The sequence below is a fragment of the Pleurodeles waltl genome, chromosome 7, assembly GCF_031143425.1.
Source record: "Pleurodeles waltl isolate 20211129_DDA chromosome 7, aPleWal1.hap1.20221129, whole genome shotgun sequence".
Classification (NCBI taxonomy): Eukaryota; Metazoa; Chordata; class Amphibia; order Caudata; family Salamandridae; genus Pleurodeles; species Pleurodeles waltl.
In genome coordinates, this window is record NC_090446.1 from 1,394,507,974 (window position 1) to 1,394,516,973 (window position 9,000).

Sequence of the window (9,000 nt, forward strand, 5' to 3'; positions counted from 1 at the left end):
GAACAACAAACAAGATACAGTACTAGTCTGGCTCAATCACATGAACCTTGACAGTTTCGAAGCCCAACTCTCACCGAAAGCCATATCACATGGACTCACACTGGACACCAACCCTTCCTCTTAGGACCACCATACCAAAACCAAAGGTGGCCTGGAATAAGTTCTGTTGTCTAAAAACAAAAAGTCAAATAGTTTCTTCCAGAAGTCGACTTCAGAACTGCTGTTTAAGCCAATGTACTCTCGATGGTGGTAATGGTCCAATTTATGTCTCCCAGTCTCCATACTGGCAGTCCTTAGGAGCATCCTATCTGAAACATCACATCTCATCCAGGCTCTTAAAAAATGTTATCACATCACCCCCACCCTGATCGAATTCCATTGACTCTACTTGCCAGCCCACACCATCTTTAGGTTTAGCTGCATTGTTTTAAAAGCCATCACAACCAGCGCCCCTGCTTATCTTCCAGAGAACCTCACCATCTCTGGTGGTCCTTGGCACACACATAGCCAGCACACCATCAGACTGTAATGGTGAAGCAGTTGCCTGTGAAGGTGGGCGTCAAAGCTGCCACCCAGGCAGAAGATGTCAGCTCTTACAATTTCAGCAGCGTGCATCTGTTGCTCCTCATGCAGCAAGAAGGCAATGCCTTGAATGGGATGGGCCTGTGAAGCAAATTTGCCCCCTTAGTAGCACTGCTGATTCAAACTGACTGCTTAACATGTGAATTCAGGTATTTAAAAACAGGCCTTTGGATGGATGGTTTAAAATGTTCGAAATCGAAATACCACTGCACAAAATAAGTGCATATAAATAAAATAGGAACTTTTGCTGAATTTCATAACAGCACAGTCCTTTAATTAACATAGTGGATTTCAAAAATAATTTTCACTTTAAGAAAATATCACTGTCAAAGACTATGGGCCTCATCACAAGTTTGGCGATCATAAGACAGTCAAACTCGCGGCGCCGGTAGTTCCATCGCGGCTGTGGCAGTCCAATCACCAAATTACGACTTTGGTGGGTGGACCTGCCGAAAGACCACTGTCCCCGCCAGGATCACAGATCCCGACGGGGTGATGGCGGCCGGGCTTGTAATCAGCCATGGCGGCACTGAATTCAAAACTGCCTGGCTGATTACAACCCCACTTTCTGCCAGCCTTTTCATGGTGCGGACCGCGCCAGGAAAAGGCTGGCGGAAAGGCAGTGGCGGTGGCCACTGCAATGCCCATGGCATGGGCAGTGCAGGGCCCCCCTGCCTAGCACCGTCGGAATGCACACTGTCTGCTTTGCAGGAAATGTGCATTCCCAGGGTGCTGGAGTAAGTGGAGCCGAGGCCAATATCCTAACACTGTTCCTGCCAGGCAGCCCAGTGGGAAAGTGTATTGCAATGTTACCGCTGGTCAGCACAGCAGGAACATTGTAATACGCTTGTGGGAGATGTCACCACCATGGCGGTGGCGTCCTCCCCGTGAGTTTGGCGGTCCCACCACGGGACCGCCAAACTCATAATGAGGCCCTGTGTATTCGAGATTGATTTTCACTGTAAATGTATTCAGACTAGAAGCAACCAATGTGTAAAACGTCAAAAGAAGTAATAACTGACAAATGGAAGTGCAGCCTGATCCTCCCTCCTGCTGCTCTCACACTCACTGCTTATCTGTTGCCTCATCTAGACCACATGCGCATTCTTCAGTTGATAAGTAGGTAGTGATAGGCCTCAGTGGTCATATTGCGTACCTTGGCATATCTAAAAGTTTTTGGGATGGCTAAGCACCAGAATCAAAGCAGGCAAACATTTCAAAACATTCCACTAACCCTCATTAAGAAAGTATCACCAAAACGTTGCACAAGAATTCGACTGTATAACAAAGTATCTTGAATACAAATATCAATTGACGTGAATATGGTGTCAAGAGTATAGTTTACCAAAATATAGTGTTTCTGTGTTTATAATGTAAAAGACAAAAATACTGTGGAAAGGAATATCGCCCACAAAAGGTAAGAATAGTATTTATTAAATAAATATCAACTTCAGTGTCATTTAATTACAATAGTAAACAAGTTAGAAATAATATTAAATAAATAGTTTAAATCAGTTATTTATTTGCATATATATATATATATATATATATATATATATATATATGTATATATGTACATATATATATATATATATATATATATATATATATATATATATATATATATGTATATATGTATGTATATACTAAAAAGTATAACAGTTAAACGTCTATTATAAAAAATTTTTTTAAAAGAGTAACATTACAAAATTATTTTATATTTACTATTCCCACACTGTTCTAAGCAACAGTAGGAAAAGCGTTGGATATTGGAGGGCGTAAATGTCTTATGCTCACTAGAATTTAAGCAACAGTAAGGAAACTGTTGGACTTCAGAGAGGTTACATATACTATTTCCACTACAATATATGCAACAGTATGGGAAGTGTTCGATTTTAAAGGGGTTAGATTTAGGATTTCCACTCCAGCCTAACCAACAGAAGGGAGAGCGTTAGACTTTGGAGGGGTTAGATTTATTATTTCCACTCCAGTCTAAACAACAGTTGCAAAAGCGTTGGGCTTTGGAAGGGCTAGCTTAACTATTCTCATTCTAGTCTAAGCAACAGTGGTGGAAGTGTTGTACTTCAGAGGGGTTAGATTTACTATTTCCAGTCCAGTCTCAATAAATCAGGAAAGTGTTTGACTTTAGCAGGGTTAGATTTACTATTCCTATGCCAATCTTAGCAACAGTTGGGAAAGGGATGGACTTTGGAGGGGTTAGATTTACTATTCCCACTCGAATCCAAGCAACAGTAGAGAAAGCTGTTGACTTTCAAGGGGTATATTCACTATTCCTACTCCAATATATGCAACAGTAGGGAAAGCGTTGGACTTCGGAGGGATTATATTTACTATTCCCAAGCCAATATATGTAACAGTTGGGAAAAAGTGTTGGACTTTGGAACCAGTTAGATTTACTATTCCCACTCCAGCCTAAGCAACAGTTTTGAAAGTGTTGGTCTTTGGTGGTGTTAGATTTTCTATTCCTACCCCCATCCAAGCAACAGTAGGGAAAGTGTTAGACTTCAGAGGGGTTACATTTCCTATTCTCTCTACAATGTATGACTCAGTAAGGAAAGAGTTGAAGTTCTGAAGTATTAAGGGGCATATTTATAAGCACCTTGCGCCACATTAGCATCATCAAATCGAAGAGATTTTCTTGCGTTATTTTGTACGGCACTTTAACGCCTGCTCAGAGAAGACGTTAAAAGGGGGCTTCCATTATTTATAATGGACCCCTGTGTACTCTGCAGGAGTAGCGCCAATATTTTGGTGCTACTCCTGCAGAGTACATTAATAACGTCATGAACAATTACGCCATTGCCCCTTACCCTGCACCATGGTGCGCCGTATTTTAAAAACGGCGCACACATGGTGGCGGTAGGGAGGCGCTAAGGGGTGGAGGGAAAGTGGCGCTGCACTCTTTCCATAGATCTGCCCCTAAATATACTATTCCAACTGAAAGTCATTTTGTAGAAAACATTTAATTACCTTAGAGAAAATTAATATTCATATATTATATTATATATCAATATATTATAAACATACTATATTAAGTGAAAAAATACAAAATAATTGAAAAAACATTATATGTATATATATTTATATATACAAATAAATTCAGTAAAATTAAATTCACTTCCATCCCTATAACTTAAAAACCCTCAAACACACTCAAAACACATAAATAAACTATATTTAAAATAAAATATTACCTAAAATAAATAGAATTAAACAAATATTAAAATATCAATAAGAAATTGTAGTAATGGTAACACAAGTGCACTTCCCACAAGTGTCTAAAAGTAAAAATAGGGTAGTTTGTGGTGGTGCAATATGGCCCAATTGTCTTACTAGCACAAGACAAAAACATTTTGTATAACAAGGATACATAACATGTCAGTATTAGGTAAGGCCCACAGCACTCAATCCCAAATATATACAGCAGGTTAAGTAGTTAACTGGATATATGAAAATACATAAAACACAATCTTAAGTGCAACATGAGAATGCAGCAAAGTATTTTTCTTTTTCCTTGTGATCTCATGGGTTTATTTGTATCCAGGGAAGGTCTTTACAGCTTAGTTCAATCGTATTGAACTAGTTAGAAAAACAGTCCTTTTCCATAGTACAGTCCATGTACATACAGTAACAGCTCGTAGTAGGTCCAATACAAAAAACAGCCAACACGTGTTTCGTCACACAGTAGCTTTTTCAAGGCCGATAAAGTGAAGCGATAAATCCCTATGTGCTAGAATCTGTCAAGGATGGATGAGCTGTGTAAAGGTAATTTGTAAGGGTAACCGTCAAGCCACGTTGGCTTCCAATCTTCAAATATTCTAGTCTGCATAAACTTTATCCACAAAGGTCGGTAAATGTGTCATGGATCTGATGATTGTTTGATGGAGACTGCTATCACTAACATCAAGCTTCTTAGCAGAAAGCAGGCTGTGGGCTCACACATCTATTGGAATAGCAGTAGCGTATGCAAGGGAGTATCCAGAAGAATTAAATACCCCCACTTTGACCCATATCCAAAAATGTTTTGAACAAGCAAGTGATGCTGGGGAGCCTGACACTCATTCAGGGGGGGTTGTCATCTTTTCTTCAGTCTTTTCGCCCTTCTTTCTGTCTTTATCCATCTATAATCTTCTGTCTTTTGCTCTCTTACATCATTCCCTCCATTCAAACTTCACCCATCCATTCAAACATCATACAGCCATCCATCAATCATGCTTTTCGTTACACAGATTTGCCCAGTAACACCTTCCTGACAAGCTGTGGAAGTGGAGGGTTGATGAGGACCCTGAACTTAGTTTGTGTGAGGCAGAGTGAGAACAGATACATCAGAGGCCCTGGTTGAGAAAGCTGCTCGGTGCTGTTTTCATTAAGTTGCTCACTGAGCTTCCTGATCTGGAACAAGTGTTGAATATGTTGGATGAAGTTTGCAGAGGCTAGTGTTCACGCCCAGGAGTAGTAGGCAGTTGTGAGCAGAAGAGAAAGTGGCTGATTCACGACACAAGACGTAAGGTTGCTGGACAAATTATTTTTTGACCTCCAAAAGCAAACATTGTGTTTGTCAACCCTGGCACCAAAGGGAACTGCTTTGTTTGTGGATGTGCTCCTTGTGAAAGGGCAGGCATCTGTCACTCACAGTACATTTACCAATGGTTGAGGTGGGCTGATCGAGTGCACCATGCTGTATGCTGTAGTGAGTGGGATAAAATACTGATGGATGGCAAGGGATGACTGAAGCCCCCTATAGGTATATTTATTATACATATAATTTTAATGAAAGCAACAGATTTTGGCTAACACGAGACCTAAAGATGTAAAAATGCAAAAGGTTTGGGGAGCACCTTGCCTTGAACTTAGGCGCCCCCCAGTTTCCCAGGCATCAGGTAGTCTTCTACCCCAAAGTTACATTTAATCAAATAGTCGTCTCGTATTTCCAGGTAACAGCGTCAAAGTTTAATCGCATTCCTATCAGATTAATTTATCCTGACATCTAGTCAGGTGGCAGGGGCATTCGAAGGGGCGCCTATGCTGGGTAGGCTGAACTGAACAGTGAAAATCAACACTTTACTCTCGCTCTGTAAGCCCTGCACAGTTTATTTAGACAAGAGAATGAAAAGAGACAAACAGAAAAGAAAATGTAACTGCTCACAAGACCTCCTAGCATATCAGCAGACCCTCTTGCTGATGTTATCCTCGTCTCAGGATGCACTGAGTGTCAAACCTAGTTCTTGTCCCAAACGGGACTCTACAGAAACCTTTGTGCAGCTAGGATCACACAAATGGCAGGAGTACAACCTCCCCCCCTGGGGCTCAGGGAAATAAAATAACCTCTGATTATAGCTCCACGCTTGTAGTGTAGGAAGCAAGCCTAATCTGCTGCTAGGGAAAAGACTGGAGTCAAACTAGCTATGTGCAAAACTATGGGCATCTTTTTGTCATGGATTAGCCAAACTGAATGGGGGAGGTCAATTAATGTCAGGAAAACACATCCTAACTAGTATAACAAACCATTCCATAAAGAGTGCCCACATCGTTTCCCATTATCTTAGAAAGAAAAAAAGATAGGGCACTCATTAAAAGAAAGATGGCAGATAAACAGAAATGGATTCAGAATGTACCTGATTTCTTTTATAATGAAGCCTTGTGCAGGTGAAAGCTTTCTGTCTTATCAGGTTTGGTTTTGAAATTTCATACCACAATAATCTTACCAAATGATTCGGAATAAACTTAGGGCCTCATTATGAGTTTGGCAGTTCCACCACAGAACCGTCAAACTCACGGGGAGGACACCACCGCCATGGTGGTGAAGTTCCCAGAGCGTATTACAGTGATCCCGCGGGGCTGACTGGGGCTGACTGGCAGGAACATTGTGATACACGTTCCCGCCGGGCTGCCCAGCAGGGACAGTGTTAGGAGATTGGCCTCGGCTCCTTTAAGGGAGCAAAGGTCAATATCCTAACACACTAGCACCCTCAAAATGTGCACTGTCTGCAGTGCAGACAGTGCCCATTCCGAGTGTGCTTGCAGGCATGCCCCTGCACTGACCATGCAATGGGCATGGGCACTGCAGTGGACCACCTGTGGCCCCACGCTCTGACTTTCTGCCAGCCTTTTCATGGCTGGGTCCCCGCCATGACAAGGCTGGTGGAAAGAGGGGTTGTAATCAGCGAAGTGATGCTGAGTTCAGCACCCCCATGGCTGGTTACAAACCGGACTGCCGTCACCCAGATGAGATCTATGATCCTGGAGGGGACGGTGGTCTTTAAGCGGGTCCGCCTATCAAACTTGTAATTTGGCGGTCAGACTGCCACAGCTGCAGCGGTCTGACTGCTAACGCAGAGCTGGCGGTCATAGGAACCCCCGCCTCATTATCAGCTCCTTAGTTTTATAATAAATACTGTACAAACAATCTGCAGATGTAAGAAGGGTATTGGCATGGCTCTACTCGGTGGTTTACCTTGGGTGTACTGAACTTGCAGAACATCCAGGAAAAACAGCCAACCACGGTTAACATACAAGGAATAACCAGGAATTCCTTGGATTGCTGCTTCGTGGGTTGCTGAGACAGCAGTCTCCAAAGTTTGATGCTGAATTAGCTCATTGCAAACTATGAATGACCTGTGAACCACTGCGTACAACTGGGGGCACCACTTACAAAATAGCACCTAAAGCCCCCTATTATGATTGAGATGGAGTGCAGAGATACTGGGTGGCCAGAATTGGTAATTCCAGGCTGTGGGCCCTATTACAAGTCTGGCGGTCTCAAGACTGCCAGAGTCACGGTGGCTGTCGCACATTACGACCTATGATCCCCACGGGATGATGGCAGTCATGGTTGTAATCACCCACGGCGGCACTGAAGTCGGTGCTGCGTTGCTGATTACAATCATGCTCTCCGCCAGCCTTTTCATGGCTCTGGCATAGGCAGTGTAGGGATCCCCTGTCCCCAGCACCGTCGGCATGCGCACGGTCTTCTGTGCAGACAGTGTGCATTCTGGGAGCTAGGGAGGCCCCTGTGCGATGGCGGATCAGCCCAGTGGAGAACATGTAATAGGACTGTGGCCGTCTCCTCATCTAGAGTTTGGAGGTTGGGTTTTTCCGACCGCCAAACTCGGAATCAGCCCCTGTATCTCCTGATGTAAGTTTGCCTATTATGAGTTAATCCCACGGAATGGGAAAAACACATTGACCCAGTTTTTCCATCTGAAATTCAGTAGCATATTGCCTCTTTTATGTAGATTACCACTCCCAATTGCCGGCAGCTCTGAGCAGGTGATGAATGGAAAAGAAGAAACCAGAGTGGGGAGAGGGACCTTGAAGGTGGCATTGGACAGGAAAGGATGTACCTCAGGAGAAGGTTGGGTGGAGGCCAGGAATCAGGCTTAGCTGCACTGACAAAATGCATTAGGCATACATGAGTGGCCATCTTGGAAGCATTAAAAAGGCACATTTTAAGATGCCTACCTGCCAATAGCATACAGGTGGCCCTCAAAGCGTGCAGGGGCTGAGAGGCCTGGGGAGCAAAAGGTGGCAAGCAAATGTTGAGTTGGGTACTGCAAAGGGGTGTTACTAAAGAGAGTGGATAGTGGAGAAGGGGAGCAGCGAAATAGAGAATAAACTAGTCCCTCATATGCACTGGAATGCAAGGTCTGATATTAGCAGTAGAAGGATACGTCATCCAATTCAAAAGCACACCTTGTAAGTAGTCTTGTGTGTGTCCCACCCATAGGGAAGAAAGATGAGGAATCAGAATTAAGGGAGTGAAATAGACAACAAAGCCATACAGTGATGAGCAAGGGCCTGACCCAAAGCCGACTATATGGAAAAACTAGGAGGCTTATTTACAAGGAGCTTGCTCCGCCAATGTCTCAAAAATTTTAACGCCATGGTGGTGCATTCAGTACTCCATATTTACAAGGTGATGCATGTAGGTCAATGCGTCACTTTTAGTAAGTTACCTGTGCCGGATCCTGCTGCATCACGTAAGTAGTAATGTATGCAAGATAGGTGTTCCTGTATAAGTTTTACCGCAAAAATGGCACATGGATATTTAGAAGGAAAATTAATAGTAACACACCGGATGGGATTTCACCGCCAGTGTGCAAGTGCATCGGAATTCCTGTGCATCTGTAACCTAGGCATAGGAAATTATGCATTGGCAGTGGAACAAAAAGAACAGACAGAACAGTCTGGTAAGCTCAAGGACAATATGGAGCTCCTCATCTTGCAACTGGGAGTGGCACAGAGAAGACCATATATGCTGCCACCCAAACCAAATGCACCTGCATCCACCCCTTCACCACAAAGGCTGCCAGGAGACAGGAGCGTATATATCGGCAGTGAATAAGCCTATTTGACCTAAGGGAGGATGAGGTCATCCCCCACTATCGGCTACGGAGG